At 37.2% G+C, this 19,562-nt stretch overlaps 1 pseudogene across 1 annotated transcript; it reads left to right on the plus strand.

Annotated features, from left to right (window-relative positions):
• The first annotated feature begins 1,775 nt into the window (after nt 1-1,775).
• LOC143738324 (protein NLRC3-like) lies at nt 1,776-17,561 on the plus strand (annotated as a pseudogene). Its single transcript, XR_013203884.1, has 10 exons — nt 1,776-2,072; nt 7,363-7,468; nt 9,466-9,579; nt 11,260-11,373; nt 11,631-11,726; nt 11,935-13,659; nt 14,476-14,565; nt 14,824-14,997; nt 16,311-16,484; nt 17,384-17,561. The product of XR_013203884.1 is annotated as a protein NLRC3-like (transcript).
• Nucleotides 17,562-19,562: the final 2,001 nt, after the last annotated feature.

Genomic DNA, 19,562 nt, shown 5'->3' on the forward strand with positions numbered 1-19,562 from the left:
GAACATCATAGAAAAGATGAAGCAGAGCAGAGGAGTATGGAACAAAATGGAGTCACAGAGGTGAGTGTCAGTGCTGGATGTGTGAATGATACTGATGGTGATGGACAAGAGTGGTTAGCAGACTCCTGCTGCTGCTGATGACGATATAATTGAGATGAAAAGGAAGTTTTAGAGGAGATGCATCAGGCAGCTCTGAGGAAAACATCGCTGGTGAGTTAGAAGATTTGTCACAGTCGATCCAGAAAAGGCTTTCGATGGGGTTGACCATGTTTTTCTGTTTGAAATCTTTTGGTTTTGGGATCATTTTATTAAAAAAATTAAACTATTATAGCCTACCGAGGCAACATGATTAAAATGCCATGTCCCTATAAGAGTAAAAAGAGGTCAGGAAGGGCTGTCCTCTCTTAGTAAACTGCACAGTAGTAGGCTATAGTAATTTAACTCTTGCTGTGTAGATTGATTAGAGAGATATGTCTACAGATTAACACCCTACTTTCTAATATTAAACTTTTTGCACGTTTTCACCCAAAAATGAAAATTAGCCCATGATTTACTCACTCTCAAGTCATCCTAGGTGTATATGACATTCTTCTTTCAGACGAATACAATCAGAGTTATATTAAAAATGTCTTCCAAGCTTTATAATGGCAGTGAATGGCTGTTTCTGTTTTGAAGTCCAAACAAGGGCATCTATCCATAAAAGTGCATGTATACATCATAAAAGTGCATCTATCCATAAAAGTGCATCTATCCATCATAAAAGTGCATCTATCCATCATAAAAGTGCATCTATCATCATAAAAGTGCTCCACACGCTCCGGGGGGTTAATAAAGGCCTTCTGAAGCGAAGTAATGCGTTTGTGTAAGAAAAATATCCATATTTAAAACTTTATGAATTAAAATAACTAGCTTTTTTTTTTATTTGAATTTAGGAGTTGATCATGCGATGCACTGAACGCTCTAATCACACTGATGTGATCCAAAGGTTTAATCTTAAGATATGTAGCAGCAGGGCATTCAGTTACTTTTAAAAGGACAAACAGACGGTTAGTGTATTTCATTGGACTTTAACTTTGCTGGCTATAGCCGCGCTTCCACCGCAATTACCAGGAACTATTTGGCCCAGGAACTTTTTTCATAGGAACTTTTTTTGCCCCAGACCGGTTGCTTACTGCGTTTACACCGCGGACTGAAGTACCGTGAAGATTAGTCTCGTGACGTTGAACTGCGTGCGACTGCTCCTCCCAGTCTGCGAGTTTGTTTTGAGTGCGTTTTGCTGTGGTTGTATTTTTTTTGTAAACTCCATATTAATTTCCAGACAACTCTTTACTGCACGAAGCCAGGAAGCACGATTTTTAAAAATGACGGCTAAAATAAAATGCTGCGTGGAGTCAACGAATCAAATGTGACGTGAGCTCAACCAATCAGCATGTTCAGCTCACAAGTCCCATCCCGAAAGTTCCTCAACGCTGAAAAAGTACTACCTCGCCAGCAGGGACTTTCTGGGGGGGGGGGAATTTTTACCCGGAACTTCATTTAGACCCTGGTTCCTGTGGTGTAAACACACCGAGTACCACCCCAAAGTTCCTAGTTCCTGGGAAAAGTTCCTGCGTTGGAAACGCTGCTTATGAAAATCTTTAATGTCCTCACGTTTTACCCCTGATTTTATGTGAGATCCGGCATAAGCCACTGACAGATGACAGTTGCTCGCCCCCCCACCCCTCTCTCACCTGCCACACCCACTCCCTCCCTTCTTCTCACAGACGTCCATGCCCATTTAAGTTGCATTTTTCTAAAAGATTGTGAGGTAAAGAGGGGGGTTTCATGACCCTTAAACACATGTACAGTATGACTGAGCTTGAGTTAACGCAGTCAGTTGATCCTTTTTCTCCAACACTCCAGATATGTTCAGCTAAATTATGAAGGTTGTGTAATTGAATCATTTAATTTAGTCTCTGAATGTTTCTTCATTCAGAGTCAGTGGAGGAGATCACACTCATCAGATTCTCCTGCATCTTCATCATGGCTGATTCACAAGGATCCAGAGATGGAGATTTTTCTCCAGGATGCAGGTACTTTCAACAAACACTGTTAAATATTGTGTTACATCACAGAACAAGATAACAGCTTTTGACCCCCCCACACACACACAAACACACTGATCATAATAATGTGTAGCCTATTTTTGTCTAATTTTTGTTGTTGTTTATTTGTTTGTTTTTAAAAAAACACAATATTGGCCGTTTCACAGACACGTCTTAAGTTAGTCCCGGACTTAAATGCATGTTTTAGCTGTTTTAACTGAAAGCAATTTGCACTGACATATCTGAAAATATATCAGTGCCATTGTTTTTCTCAAGATTCACACCAGTAATTTTTTTCTAAGGCACGCTTATAAATGCTAATATAATGTCCTAATTGAACTAAGGCCTAAGCCTGGCTTAATCTAAGCCTGGTCTGTGAAACCAGGCCAGTATGTAAGATTTTTTGGTTAAAATAACCAAAAACCACAAGAACAATTTTATATATTTTGTTAACTTGTGTACTTACAATATCCCAAATGTTTTCAACAATGTTTAAATCCTGAGAAATCAGCTATTTTAACCAGCGTAACGTCCCGTGTCATTGCTTCGCCTGTCAGTGACGTCATATCCGCGTTACCCTCGATTTATGGTTTTACTTCCATAATTCCTTCCCTGAAAACACCAAAGACGCTTTAATATATTATGTGTTTTATTAGACAGGTCAGCAACTTTGGATACCTTTATCAACAGAAAATAATCATTGTTATATAGCTCAACATGGTTCATGTTATTGTTTAAATCTCTTGTTTTCTTGATTTACTGCGAGTAGCATGTTTGTACCTCAGAGACAAAACTATTGTCAAGTGTCTAACATGGCATAATCAGAACAAGCTTTATTTGTAGTAACAGTAATACAGCATTTTTTCTCCCATACAATATGTTTTAAACTTAATTGGGTGCCATTTAGTCACATAGGTCATCCATCTTTTATTAATATGATATTCTAATTTCGATCTATCTTACTGCAGTGTGTAACAAGTGTCTCATAGCAGCCACCGAGCGAACGCACAGTGTAACGTTATAACTAGTTTTGGGTATCGTTTTTTTTTCTTTCGATACTGGTGCCAAATCGATACTTTTAAGACGGTACTAGTCCCTAAACGGAGCCTGAATTCCTAAAATTGAATTTATTAATATTTTAAAGTATGTATAAATTAGAGGTGGGCATAGATTAATTTGTTTAATCTAGATTAATCTCACTGGAATCTTGGAATTAATCTAGATTAATCTAGATTAAAATGGCTCATTTGAATTCGGCCGAAGGCATTCAGAATATGTGTGTTACCCAAATATTGACTAAAAGTAAGTCTTTGAGAATAGTTCGCCTCGCGTAGGGATGTGAATTTCTGCCAAAAATGCCATTCGACAATAGAGGAGCAAAAGTCGAATATCGGTCAAAAAAAATTATAAAATAAAATGAATAAATAAAACGCACAATTACAATGACAGAAAGGGAGGCCAATTTCATCTTTAGCGATCTTTCATCAAAACAAACTGTTTATTAATTGAACAAGTAACATGTTTTCGTCGATTTTTTTAACATAGTAGGCTAATTGAAAGAAGAAAAAACAATAAGCACGACGTAGCTCTACAGTCCGTTTTTGCATCGCCAAACCAGATGCTCGTTAGATCAAAAAATAATGTCATATGTAATAATGATTTTATGGGAACCTCCCTTTACCGGCAATAGCCGCCTCCTTTTTAAACAAATTAGTTTTCAATCAATGTAAACTATTCGTGTGACTATGCCCCTGCGCAATACACACACATTACCACGGGATGGCGGCTGTTCATTTCATAAACTGTACACAATGGTAGCTTATTTATTTTGTAGCCTATAAATTAATGTATATGTCCAACGGATAATGTCATACTTTTTAGTAGTGCTATCGTGGCGTAATAATCTGTTTGGTTGTAAAACGTATTGCCTGAATGAAATGAAATCGAATATATCGTCCTGTGGAATCATTCATTCACAGACAGCTTACGAAGATGTTCAACTAATAAAGATCTTCATCGCTGGCAAAAATATGATGCATTTGCAGATTTGCTTTCACTAGACTAAACTGTAGCTCTTGATGTTCTTAAATCTTCCTGTTACGACTCCGTGTCGAGTGTGATTGAACGCGCTTCAGAGTTCAGACGATTCAGTGCGTGAGGAACTGAACAGAACTGATTCGCGAACCGATTTAGACAGATCTGCCAACTTGTTTGATGAAGTCTTTGAACAGAATCGACCCAAAAGAGTGATTCATTTGTACATTGAGCATCGCTCATGCCCATAAAAAAGATACAGCGCGCTTGGAATAAACTCATTTAACAACATGTAAAGTAACGAGAGGAACGATCAACGTAACATGTAAAAGTATACACTTGTGTCCCTGACAGGAAAATACCCTGCTGCGCGATTTGCGCGAAAATATAATGATATTCGAAAAAACTATTTCATGATACCAACCCAACTTTGAGAATAGATTAACGGCGAAATTTTTTTTTATCGCCCGATAAGAGTCTCACGTTAACGCAGCACGTTAACGCCGATAATGGCCCACCACTAGTATAAATATAAGTAGTCTAAATGCAAAACAACAAATTTACATCATAAATTCACAATAAATTTATTTAGGCCACCTAACCCAACTACAATAATTTAACCCTAAAAAACACTACAGTACTAATAACAGCAAAGTCTGTATTCTTGGTATGCTACAAACCAGCTTTAAATTTCAGCGATCCTTTTCACATTTTTTTTGCCTTTTCTGGCAAAATACGATACCTCTCCTGACTTAATGGATGTCCTGCAAAAGGTGAACGTTATTTTAGAACGAATCACCTTAAATGCCGTGACGCAAAACCCCTTGTGGAAGAAGAACGGCGTCATGTTTACAACTGTGACCTTGAGCTCTTATCAGGATCAACTAAATGCTGGATTTCAAAAGTATGTGAAGTTCGTGGCTCTGTTGTTGCAGTAAACCTGCACAACGTTCTTGAATGATTAATTTATTAGATGTATGCCGGTCTGTTATTGTATGGCTTTGATTGTCTGTTATTATGACTTTACATTTTACCATTTTTACATTTACATGTACATTTTTACATTATGACTTTATATTTTCACACTGAAAATGACGCGGCACAAAACAAACTATGATTGGTTGCGTTACCTCAGTCTCAGTCAGTCTTTGGCTGATATTTTCATTCTTTAAATACATAAGTGAATGTGGTTTGTCATTTAAGAAACCTTTATAATGATCATGATTCATGTTAGTTGATCTATAACGCACAATGGGCGCACACCGTTACTAGGCTAAGCACCGCAGTTCAGAGAATTGTATCTGTAAACACGTCAATTCATCCACTTCTCCCGAAATACTTTAAAGTGGCTGGTGAAGTGTGAGAAGAATAGAGTAAATTGTATAGTTACCTACACAATGTGTATCTAAACACGTCATCAATTTATAATTGAAAGCCATCAGTGTGTATTTTACAAACTATAAATGTTGTTTTGCTAATAATTATGTGTATTTGAATGTCTGAAACCTAAAATAAACCTTATGTGGTTGAAAACCCAGAATTGTTGTGATAGGCTATATAACAGCGCTGAGCGCGTCTGTCTCTGCAGCGCCAGCCAACGCGCAAACGCATATTTGAATTTAGTTGATGATCACGTGCAGGGTTTCCCCGCAGAAAATGTGTTAGTTAAGGTGGTGGTGAGGGGGGATTTGGAATTGCATAACTCCTGACACAAATTAAACACAAATACTGAAACTTGAGTCTTATATCTTTTAATGATGTTTGCCTGATTATTTTTGTCATTTAACAAAAATAATCATTTAACATTTAACATTTATGACCTAAAAAGACCGTCAAATAGAAAATGTTTAGTTTAGCAACTTACATCTTATCTCGCACTTAACCGACTGTAAACTGAAGCACGTCGAGTCACTCCTTTACTGTCTATGAGTCGCTCTGCTAAAATTCGCGCTGCGAACATAAAGCCCGCCTACTTTGATTTGATTGGTCTTCTCAAATATTCTGACATTGACGAGCAGTGACAGACCAATGATGCTCAGATGAACACACACACACACACCCACACTGTCTTCTGTTTGTTCTGACGTGCTTGGCGCCGCTGCGGAAGAACGTGCTGATAACAAGACTGAAGCGAACACGAAGGCTTATCACATATTTAAAGATTGAAAGGGAGAAAACAGGACAGAGTAACATGGCGGATATCGCTCATATAATTTTTTTTGACGACGTAGTTAAGGCAGCAGGTTTGTGTTGCTTAGACGGCCGCCTTAGTTTCAAAGTGCTGCGGGAAACCCTGACGTGATCTGAACGATTCTAATCACACTGGTGTGAGTGATCGTACGTGTCAAAGGGTTAACTAGCGATCACATGCGGTTATGATGCCTGCATCCGTTTCGGAGAACCAGAGGGCAAATATTTCAACCGTCAGCTGAGGCATTTAAGTGGCACCGAAATGAGGCACCGAAATCTGCGTTTTGAATAGGTCCGGTTACATACCGATTACTTGGGTACCTGTTCCATATTGGTATCGGGTTTCGGTACCCATCCCTAGTTATAACATAACTTTCAACACCGTTAAGTAAAACAGTACTGTGCTACACCACAATTTTAATCCAACATACTGTATAAAGTGACCTATATGTGTAGTAATTCAGCACCTGCGTCTGTTCCATTTGAATGAAATAAAATAATGTGTGTTTAAGTGGTCAAATGTAACTATAACAAAGTTCAAATTCAGTTAAGAAGTGGGTGGATGTTAAATGTAACTGTAATCGTAAAATAAACATAAACAACAAAACGAAAGGTGAAGCAGTGGCTGTCTGCGGCATATAAGCATAATAAAAACAGCAATGTAAAATGTCCTGGATGTAAAATCTCCAATGTAACATGCTCTTGGCCTGTCTGCTTCATACCTCAGTAACGTTAATAACTTTAATACATTATCTCATCCATGAACATGATTTCTCGTCGGATTCCTTTCCATCAGCTGTGGAATTGAAAACAACAACTCCCATGATTCCACGCTCATTCATCCCATTATCAAGCTTCACCTTTTTTTGAATAAGTGACCTCTAGAGGTGAAACTTACATCATGTGCCTTTAATACTAACATGAAATATTAAATAAAAAGATAAAGTTTCCTCAAAGTGCTCTTTGATGAATGTTTTTATATTAGTATGGTTCCTATTATAAAGAATGAACACAGTAATCTAAAGGATTAAACTGAATCTGTTCTCTGTTCCAGTTCAGTCCAGCAAAAGAGCTCAAACCCAGAGTGTGTCTATGAAGAGTAACTGCTCTATGAATGACCCGCCAGAGTTTAAGAGTGGAGACACATGGCCTGATCTCAGGTAATAAGAATAACATTTCTATAAAAGATGTGCTTATAGTATTAGATTTTTGTATTAGAATATAGGAAAAGTTAAGCTCAAAGGGTTAAAATTAATTTGGGAATATTTATCAAATCAAGGAACCTTGAAGAAACCAATTTCAGGTAATTAATCAATGTATTCATCCACCGATTCTCTCATACAAATATCTGTCAGTTCTATTAAATAATCACTGTTTTGTCCATAAACAGTAACAATTTAATAATGATCAGGTTGATATTTTGGACACATTTGTTGGAATCTGACCGATCCAGTGACCTCTATTTATGAACATAAAACCAACAAACGTTATCATGTGAATACAAACAAAATTTTACTAACTACTCTACAACACACTAACACTAAAAGGAAATACGACACATTAGTCTTTGGGTTAATTTTTTTTTAATTATTTTTTTAATGAAAGGTGAGCAGCGGTGGGGTCACGTATTGGGTCACTAAGATTGCCACTCATTGAGAGTCTCACAGCCAATCCTGACACTACAATTTTAGGTGACAAAGTGGTTCTTTGTCTTCAGGACTGGCCTCATTTGCATATCATGAATTGTGGGTCAATTTTAGAACTCATCCTTTATAGCGCTAATACAGTTCTGCTTACTATATTACACTACATTTCAACATTAAAGAAATTAAAACACAATTACTTTGGTACCAAACATGGCCTACTTGATATACAGATTGTCCAATTAATTTTACAGAAAAGAACAAAAAAGAAACATGAATCAAACCCAATCACATTATCAAAGTTATACCCACACATTTCATAGATTACATAGAAGGGAACATTACATGCACAGATGTCAGGGTTCTATCACGGTCTGGTTTGTTCTTAAATGGTTAGCTCACCCAAAAATGTCTATCACTAATTATTCGCCCTCATGTCTTTCCAAACCCGTAAGTCCATAACACAAATTAAGATATTTTTTATGAAATCCGAAAGTTTTCTGATCATCCATTGGCGGTCTGCGCAACTGAAACTTTCAAGGTTGTGAAGACATCGTTAAAATACTCCATGTGACTTCATTGGTTTAACCTTAATGTTATGAAGCGACAAGAATACTTTTTGTGAGCAAAAAACAAATAAAAATAACTATTTTTTCAACAATTTCTTCTCTTCTGTGTTAGTCTCCTACGCTGTTCACTTTGTAAATACAGTGCAGCGCTTCCAGGTTCTACGTCAGAACGCCGGCTCATTATTGGCCGGCTCCTGCATCAGCATCACACGCATGTGTCGTGGTGCTCATGTGAACTGAGTCGGCCAATACAGAGCCGGCGTTATGACATAGAACCCGAAAGAGCTGCACTGTTTCTGACCATTTCTCTTGTTTACGTACAGAACTCAAAACGAGGAAGTAAACAGCACAGGACAGGAGTTATGATCATCACGTCAAATTCGATCTAGAGCGAATGAGCGCTCTCTGCCTCATAAAACACGTGCCCCTGGAAGAACACAAGCTCATCTGATCGCATAATTCAGTGGAAAATTAATAGAAGTTATATTCTGTATAAAGAAATATGTAGTAAACATGTGAGAATAAATCAATATTTCTCCAAATATGCACACTTTTCAACTACAATCGCTAATGAATGCTTATCTCGTGTGTTTTCGTTAAACTTCTGTTATATGTGTTCATTTGACAGGCGTTGTTGTGTTCTGTGTCTGGAGGGGAGAGAGAACCTCATGTCTGGCAAAGTCTCACAGAATCACCATTTATCAAACAGTCAGTCAGTGATTTCAGGAAATATGGAGATTGACTGTAATTGAGATTTTTGTCCACCTTTTAGTAATGGTGTTAGACAGAAATTAAAAAACTGTAAACCAGTAAAACTGTACAGCATACTGTTGCTATATAAGTTTGTAGGTCTGTATGCTTGTTCATTTTACTTTATTGTATTATAAATTACATAGTGTAAACTCCATTGGATAAGGGTTAAACGGAATCTGTTCTCTGTTACAGTTCAGTCCATCAGAAAAGCTCAAACCCAGAGTCCAGCTGTGTGTCCGTGAAGAGTAACATGTCTATGGATGAGCCACTAACGTTTAAGAGTGGAGACAAACGGCCTGATCTCAGGTATATAATTTCTATAAAAGTTATGCTTATAGTATGACATTTTTGAAGTAGAAGCAAAATTTATCAAACAGTCAGTTTAATGCTAGCAATGACATCAAGTAAATGTAAGCTGAGTTTTTTACCCTCTTTATATAATAGAATAGGTGTAAAATGAAGCGGTATGGTATTTTTTAATTGGAAGCAAAATTTATCAAACAGTCAGTTTAATGCTAGCAATGACATCAAGTAAATGTAAGCTGAGATTTTTCCCCTCTTTATATAATAGAATAGGTGTAAAATTAAGTGGATTTTTCGAACCGCTGGTTCAGATTTGTTGAATGCTACACAGTGTCTGGTCAGAACAGTGAAGTTTCACATCAAAGCCCCTTTAACACAGATCGTTGATCCCAGGAAATTGCCAGACTGCCTTCTGTGTGAACGCAAACACGTACCGGGATCGATACCGGGATGGGGACCTAGTAACATTGCCGGGATCAGTCCCGGAACGCGCCCTGTGTGAACAAAAGCCAGGACAAATGCCGTAAGGTGTGTCGTAGTGATGATGCTAAAGCTGAGATAGATTGTCCGCTTAGTGGATCGGTATGCAGTGTGCTAGTTTATGATCGAATCAGAAAAAAATGCACGAGCGAGAGAAATCGCAGATCATAAGCAAACTTAGATGCTGTGGAGTGGAGATATTACACGTCACATCCTGATGTCATGTGTCTTTACGGGATGTGTGTGAACGCACTCACAGATTCCGGAAAATCGCTAGCATTGTGAATGAACCAAAATCAAACGATCCCGGGACACATTATCCGTGTGTTTTCTGGAATCTCTGTGTGAAAGGGGCTCAGGAGTACCGTTGCAAAAAGGTGGTTTATGGTGCAAATTACAACTCTACTGATGTACATCTCATGGATGCACAAAGATTTAAAGACGATATTAATTAAAACAAAGAAGTGCAATTCTTGAGTCACCAGAGAGAACAAATTAAACCACCAATTCCAGAACACCTTTAAACACTCAATGACACAACAAGCCCCTCACTCTGGCTTTTACAGCTACAACTTGTCAACAAGAGAAACTTCTGATTTTGATCAAGTCAACGATTGTTGAATAACAGGACTGGTATCACCAGAATCAGCATGTTATCTTGTTTAATTTTATATATAAGATCCGCATTAGCCTTACACCTACAAATAAAAAATTGAAATATCAAATATGATTGGGAGTATTGTAACACTACTTTCAATATGGGAAAATATAAATTTGTTATAGCTGTGAAAGTGACACACACACACACACCACACACACACACACACACACACATACAGAATTGTTAGCCTATGTTTAATGTATTTGTTCTATAGATGTTTCCTTTTTGATTATTTTGATTTAAAACTTTCCTAATATTAATAATTTTGAATTTAAGTGGGAGTGAGGTAGGGGAGGGGAATAATATTAAATTATTTTGAAAAAGTTTGAAAACTACATTTAATTAATGTACACAACTTAGACGTTCTTCTATACTCTTACAACCTACCCTTACTGCTGTTAGATTTCAATGCAAGTATAATTTGTAGCAGATAAGTGTGGGAATAAAGCACTCCCTGGTCTTTCCTAAGACAGAAGTTTCCTGTAGGAGTGCACAACATGTATAAGTCTGTATTCTTCTTATTTTATTTGTTTTAAAACCAGCTCAGTCCAGCAGAAGAGATCAAAACCAGAGTCCAGCTGTGTGTCTGTGAAGAGTAACTGCTCTATGGATCCGCCACCAAAGTTTAAGAGTGGAAACACATGGCCTTATCTCAGGTACATAATTTCTATAAAAGTTATGCTTATAGTATTTGATTTTTATGAAATTGTTAATATACAGCAGTGTAATGAGTTCAAATCATGCAAGTTGCAGTTTATTAATGATCAACGTTGAGCCCTTGTGCAAAGATCTATGTATTGTATTGTTAATACATTTACACACTATAAAAGCTGTTGGTATGTTACTTAGTTACTGACACAATTACATCAATATCCGTGTGTCTGATTCTTTACCCTCTTCATTCTGATATAAGGTCAAATCTTCCATCCAGACCAGTTAAAAACAAAACTGTGTACAAGCCTCTGATTCAACCACAACACTTTAATGAAAGCATGTACCCTGGTTTCAGGTAAAATGTAGGACTTTTTGTTGTTGTTGTGTAATTCTAGGTGCTGCTATTCACATCACACATCACTCAAACACATGTTCAATAGTTGAAAAAAATCAGAGACATAATGTTCTGTGACCCATAATAAAGCAAACAAAAAATAAATTTTGTAATTTATGGCTATTTACTACTCTAATTTAATAATCTGTAATAATCTGGTATTTTACAGCTTCGACTCTAAACTTGAAGTCCTCAACACGTTGAGATCAAATCTGAGAAAGAAGTTTGAGTGTTTGTTTGAGGGAATATCAAAGCAGGGAAACCCAACCCTCCTGAATGAGATCTACACAGAGCTCTACATCACAGAGAGTGGAAGTGGAGAGATAAATAATGAGCATGAGGTGAGACAGATTGAGACACAATCCAGGAGAGCAGCAACAGAGGACACACCGATCAAATGCAGTGACATCTTTAGACCTTTACCTGGACAAGACAAACCCATCACAACTGTGCTGACAAAGGGAGTCGCTGGCATTGGAAAAACAGTCTCTGTGCAGAAGTTCATCCTGGACTGGGCTGAAGGGAAAGAGAATCAGGACGTCCAGCTCATTTTTCCACTTCCTTTCAGAGAGCTCAACTTGATGAAGGACAAAACACTCAGTCTTTCAGATCTTCTTCATGTATTTTTCCCTGAAACCAAAGAAATTGAAATATCCAGTGATAAGTTTAAAGTTGCATTCATCTTTGATGGTCTGGACGAGTGCCGGCTGTCCCTAGATTTTCAGGGCAATGTGAGGTTGTGTGATGTGACTGAATCAGCCTCAGTGGACGAGCTGCTGACGAACCTCATTGTGGGGAATCTGCTTCCCTCTGCTCTCATCTGGATCACCTCCAGACCAGCAGCAGCGGATCTCGTCCCCTCTGAGTGTGTCCATCGAGTGACAGAGGTACGAGGCTTCAGTGACACACAGAAGAAGGAATACTTCAGGAAGAGAATCAGTGATCAGAGTCTGGCTGACAGGATTATCTCACACCTGAAGTCATCAAGGAGCCTCTTTATTATGTGCCACATCCCAGTGTTCTGCTGGATCTCAGCCACGGTTCTAGAGAAGATGTTGAGTGAAGCAGAGAGTGGAGAGATTCCCAAGACTCTCACTCAAATGTACACAAACTTCCTGCTCATTCAGACCAACATCAAACATGAGAAGGACTATGAGAAGAAAGTGAAAGATGAAGACATGATTGTCAAACTGGGGAGACTGGCTTATCAGCAGCTTGTGAAAGGCAACCTGATCTTCTATGAGGAAGACCTGAGAGAGTGTGGCATTGATGTGACAGAAGCATCAGTTTACTCAGGATTGTGCACTCAGATCTTTAGAGTGGAGTTGGGCTTGTGTCAGGGGAAAGTCTTCTGCTTTGTTCATCTTAGCATTCAGGAACATCTAGCAGCACTATATGTGCATCTCTCCTTTATCAGCAATAACATCAATGTGTTTGACCAGATTACCAAACCAAATAATGGAGACAACGTTTCACTGTCTGATCTCCATCAGAGAGCTGTGGATGAGGCTTTAGACAGCAAAAATGGGCATTTAGACCTTTTCCTTCGTTTCCTTCTGGGTTTGTCAGTGGAATCTAATCGGAGTCTCTTACAAGAACTAAAGACACAGACAGGAAACGACTCTCACAACAATGAGAAAACAGTAGACCATATTAAAGAAAAGATCAGTGAGAATCCCTCTCCAGATAAATACATCAATCTGTTTTACTGTCTGAATGAACTGGGTGATCTTTCACTGGTGAACGAAGCTCAACCTCGCATGAGCCGTGGAGGATTACGTGATGTGAAACTCTCCTCGTCTCAGTGGTCAGCTTTAGGTTTTGTGTTGTTGACCTCAGAGCAGGCAATGCATCATTTTAACCTAAACAGCTTATTTGGAGCCACTAATGATAAGTAAGTAACACTCTGAGTACAATCATTACAGTCTAAAACATTATGAAACAAAGAGATCAGAGGTGTTTAAATCATGGGGCACAGATTGATTTCTTGGATATTGTATGTAATTTGCAGGTGTTTCTCAAATGTATGCTGTATCCTAGTAAGGCTGCTTATCTCGGCTGCCACGTATACATCAAGAGCCGCCAAAGGCAGTCTCAATTTGAAAGATCCTTTGAAAGCAGCTTTCGTTTCGCTTCTTTAATTCAGTTCGTTTTAAAGGATGCGTCAATTGTATCCTTTGTGTTAATGCTGAGGAGGACTTGAGTCTTCAAGCCTCAGAAGGACTGGACTAGGAAAGACGCATCCTCACTAGGATGCAGCCTTCCATTTATGAAGCACCGAATATCGATATACGGGAGACTCCCGGAACATCCGGAGAGCTGTGATGACTGATTATGGGAGTGAATTCACTAAATTGTTGTTCAGTGAGTCTCTCCTGAAATTGTGATAATTGACATGGTGATAACCATAGCAACGTACAAAAATTCGGATGCGTCAAAATAGATCTCTGCACTACGTGTTGTAGTGTAAATGCAGACTAATAGACCTGCCACAGCAACATTGACAAAAAGAAAAAACAAATGTGTGTTTGCCGAATAAGTTTAGTGGCATCTACAGTTAAATACAAAAAACTGTACAGGTCCTTTTTAATGCAGTGTTTATTTAAATCCATTCCTTAAAATCTCCTGAAATAGAATTAAATTAATGTATTATTTACTTACAACATTATTATTATTAGCATTATTTTATTTATTTGTTATTTTCAAATAGTGACTCATCTGTCACCCTGAAAGATCAAAACACAGCAGATGAAGTTCTTCAGAAGCTGCTGCCTGTAGTTACAGCAACTAGATCAGCTGTGTAAGTAACACTGAGAACAACCATCACTGTTAAAACATTGATATTTTTTTACTTAAAATTATTAATCAATATTGTACCAAAATGTCACATTTCAGCTCTTAAACCCTCCACCTATCTAACAAGATTTGTTTTTTATTACATTTGTATGAGAAATTTCTAAGATCCATTTAACATGGTTATTTGATGTTATTGGTTTCTTTTTGATAATAAAGTCTCTGGTGATCTGAGAGAGTAAGGGTGTGTCATTGTTCTCTACAGGTTGAGTAAGTGTGGTATCACAGATAAAGGTTGTGCTGCTCTGGCTTCAGCTCTGAGATCAGACCCCTCACACTTGAGAACACTGAATCTTAATCTGAATAATCTAGGAGACTCAGGAGTGAAGCTGCTATTTGCTGTACTCGAGGACCCTCATTGTAAACTGGAGAAACTGTGGTAAGATCATCTCTCTGATAGCCACATGATCTGGTGCTCAGATAGAAATATTTTAAATAGTTTATAGTGAGACCAAATCAGAGTGTTTGGGATTGTAATTTACATATAATGATTTTGCATAAATCACATTCAACATAATCACAGTTAATGTATTTGATATCTGAAGCTAAATCTTTTTTAATTCATCTTCACTCTCATCACATCACATCGGTGGCGGTGGCAAGGCTACATAAAGGCCAAGGTGGCTCTGGACGACTCAGATTAACGGCTGCTCCACCTTATAAAATGAGACACCAAATTATTTACTTGTGGGAAGAGAAAAATCGCACATTAAGGACAATAATCATTGCTCAAATACATGAATTTAGCAGATGCCACTCCCTAAACTTTGCAGTGTGTACATGGCAACTTGTCAAGCAATAAAAAACTAAATATATATTCAAAATCTGAATGGATTATATGTTGCCTAGAAAGAGCATTCCATTTATAATCACTATAAAACTGTCACTCATCTTAGTTCATCGTGATGACAATCTCATAAAGTTCCATTTTAATCAAGGAAGCTTGTCCACACTGAACAATGAATCTCTTATTTACTTGGGGGAAAAAATAATTCAGTTGGTGAATCTCACCTGCACATACACAACGTCTTTCCACTTGACTGCTTAGACTCTCAAATTGCTCCACCCACACACGTACATCACAGATGGTATGGTAATACTTTGGGTATAAAAAAACGTGGATATACGTGGTTGTCCTTGAGGATAGATATCCAATTTGCAAAAAATGTGGACGCAAAGTGGCTGCAAAAGGAGGAAACGCATCATACATGTTCGCCTACATTTGAAAAGACCATCTCTCAGTGCTGATAAAGCTTTGTCCAGTTTATAACTTAAGTCCGTATGATTTCTGTGATGCAGAGGAAATCCTGGAATCCAGTCTTGAAAGGGGTGGTGGCACCGGGACTGGGTCTTGGTCCCATAATCGCAGCTTGCAGCTATATTTTTCATTATTTTTATCCCATGTATTGTGAAGTTATGTAATCTGAGAGTAGATATTAAGGTCTGCCCTATTTCACCAAGGTCCACTTTAAAATTTCTGGCCTCGCCACTGCATCACATGACACCTTTGTTCGAGACTGATTTACACACAACAAAACTAAACTAATGAAATCTCCATCTATAACACTTTTAGTGTGAACATGATTAGATGAATATCAGCTACATTATGTTCTACAGAGATGCCTTATTTGTAATTATTAAAACATATATGGGCTACAAAGAAAATGAAGAGTGTGTTATTGTTCTCTACAGGATGAGTGATTGTGGTCTCACAGATGAAAGTTGTGTTGCTCTGGCTTCAGCTCTGAGATCAAACCCCTCACACCTGAGAGAACTGAATCTGTCATATAATAAACTAGGAGACTCAGGAGTGAAGCTGCTCTCTGCTGCACTGGAGGACCCTTACTGTAAACTGGAGAAACTGTGGTAAGATCATACGTGACTCACATGACACTGTGGCACTGAATTTATTCAGGGGAAACTAACTGTTACATTTATTACAAGCAAAACTATTGAAACAACATTATCAAATTACCATTCATCAATTTAATGTCTTTTCATATGATGTAAGAATTTAAATTTTTCTGTTTGAAGCATTTGCTCTATTTCTCCTGCTGTGAGTTAATGAGATTGATCTGTAAATTATTGAACACATGAGCTGCTTCTTAAGGTGATACTGCATTACCGATAGTCACTCTGATAAACACACTTACGATCAACATTTAACACACTTTAATTTAAAAACACTCAATCTCAACACAGGCAGGGTTAATAGTTATTTAATTTTAACCAGGTACCAGGTAAAAAACCAGGTAAAGTACTAATTCTACCGTGTTTGCAAGTACTTGTTAGAAGAAGCAGTCGAGCAACATGAGGACATCAGCTTGTGAGTGTTTACTTTTCTCATTAGATTTTAGTGTTTTTTCGTTGCTTGGAAACTGTTTTGTTTACTGTTTACCGTGGTAAAACGCATGCTGAAGTAACATTTGTTTGTTTGTTGTGCATCCCGTGTGGCTTTTCAGTTTTGCTTTGGCCAGGCCCAATTACTTTAAGTACTTATTCTACTATTTGCAAGTACTTGTTAGAAGAAGCAGTCAGGCAACAGGAGAGGAAAAGAGACATTGCACAAATTATAAACCTACAATTAAAAATAATATTTTTTTCCTGCTTGAGTTTGACTGCAGGTGTGTTATGATAATGTTTTGTGCTCAGACCAAGATCCATCTAATATGGTGATTTGTGCTTGTGTCAATGTTATTGGTTTATCTTTGATAATAAAGTCTGTTGATATGAGAGAGTGAAGAGTGTGTCACTGTTATCTACAGCTTGAGTAAGTGTGGTGTCACAGATGAAGGTTGTGCTGCTCTGGCTTCAGCTCTGAGATCAAATCCCTCACACCTGAGACAATTGAATCTGAATTGGAATAGTCTAGGAGACTCGGGAGTGAAGCTGCTCTCTGATCTGAAGGATAATCCTCATTATGAACTGCAGATACTATGGTAACAGTAATTTTTAACAATTTTTATTTAAAGTTCAAATGGCTTTTTTACTTTTACTAGAAATAAAAGCAAATTGTACCAGGTTCAGTAACACCACATGTGTGTGTGAATATTTTGTCGAAAATCATCTGATAATGACTCTTATATTCAGCTTCAGTTCCTAATGTCTCTGCTCTTTAAACAGTTTAATATGAGTTTAATTCTGCTCATAGTGTTGTGACTGTTTGTGAAAACAATATTAATGTTATTTTCAGCTTTTGCCTTTATTATGTGTGTGATAATCTGAGATTTGGGTTGTTTGTAATTAACCTATATTAAATTAGTAGTGGTGTGTAATGATCATTTCTGCTGAATTAATATAGCTTATCTAAGTTTTTTTATGAAAAGACGGACATAATGTCTCATTCTGCTTATATGATTGTTTGTTTGTTTGTTTGTTTTATTTTAGGACTAGTATTTGATGACAGTCTGATCTTCTCAGGATCATCTCTACAGAGACTCACAGTTAACAGAATCAACAGAGAGTGAAGATACAGTGACTTCACTGTTATAAATTAAAACTTCATTTAGATTTCAGCAATCCACTGACAAACCTGATGAGGTGGCAGTAAAATGCTTTTTATTTCAGAGCAGTAAAATACAGTTTCTCATTTATAGGTTAATCATTTAATTTGTATAAACACACAGTATAAATTCAAAAAGGTTGGAGTTTTGTATAGAGCCTGAATGGGTGTTTGTGATGTACCAGCAGAGGGAGACAAAGACTAATAAAATAAATATTTTGTTATTATGAAAAAAAAAACAGTTTCAATATTTGAAACACAATATTGATTTAGAATCAAAATAGTCTTAGACGGTTTTGATTGTATAATCCTGTTTAGGTCAATGAACTAGAGGAGTGTGTTGGGTGCGTCTCAAATGTGTGAAAAAGGGGTTTACTACAAATGTTAAAATGCCTCATGATGAGCCATTTTTGCCCAAAAGCAGTTGTGCAGGTGCATCTCTGATAATTCTTGTAGGTTCAGTGATCTAGTGCACAGATGCAGCTTTAACACTATAAATGATCCTCAGCTGTTTCAGTGTCAGAAATTAGATGAATTCCCTGTGTCTAAAGCTAATGCACATCATGGATAAAAGTTCTTGCCAAATGCTTACATGTTAATAACTGCAACCTGATAAAAAAATAGTGCACTATATATATATATATATATATATATATATATATATATATATATATATATATGAATATCGCATTCTTAGCTGATCCATTTTCATGCACTTCTTCTACTCCACAAACACTCTCAGGTACTCATCACACAATGATACAAAACACAATTTTCAGATTAAGATTTTAATAGTATTATTCATAATCAAAATGGTCCCTGACTCTTAATACAGAATTAATGTTGGCATAATATTAATGTTTGTAATATTATAAGAAAACATGGAATTAATTTCCACTGTTATGCTGATGACACTCAATTATATATTTCATCACGACCAGATGAAAACACTAACTCATCTAAATTGACAGAGTGTCTCAAAGATATAAAATGCTGTATGACGTAAATTCAGATAAAACGGAGGTATTATTGGTCCAAAAAACTACCCACAAAACCTCGTACAATACAACTTTTATTTAGAATGATGTCCTGTTACTTTATCCACTACAGTAAAAGACCTGGGTGTTATACTAGACCGCAACTTTTCTTTCGAAAATCATATTTCATGTTACAAGAACAGCCTTTTTTCACCTTAGAAACATTGCTAAGCTACGTAACATGCTATCTGTTTCTGATGCAGAAAAGTTAGTTCATGCATTCATGACCTCAAGACTAGATTACTGTAATGCTTTATTAGCTGGTTGTCCTGCATCCCCAATAAACAAGCTACACTTAGTGCAAAATGCAGCCGCTAGAATTCTTACTAGGTCAAGAAAATATGATCATATAAGACCAATTTTATCATCTCTACACTGGTTACCTATTAAGTTCTGTATCAATTA

The sequence above is a fragment of the Siphateles boraxobius genome, unplaced genomic scaffold, assembly GCF_051911475.1.
Source record: "Siphateles boraxobius isolate OS27281-9 unplaced genomic scaffold, OSU_SipBor_1 143, whole genome shotgun sequence".
Classification (NCBI taxonomy): Eukaryota; Metazoa; Chordata; class Actinopteri; order Cypriniformes; family Leuciscidae; genus Siphateles; species Siphateles boraxobius.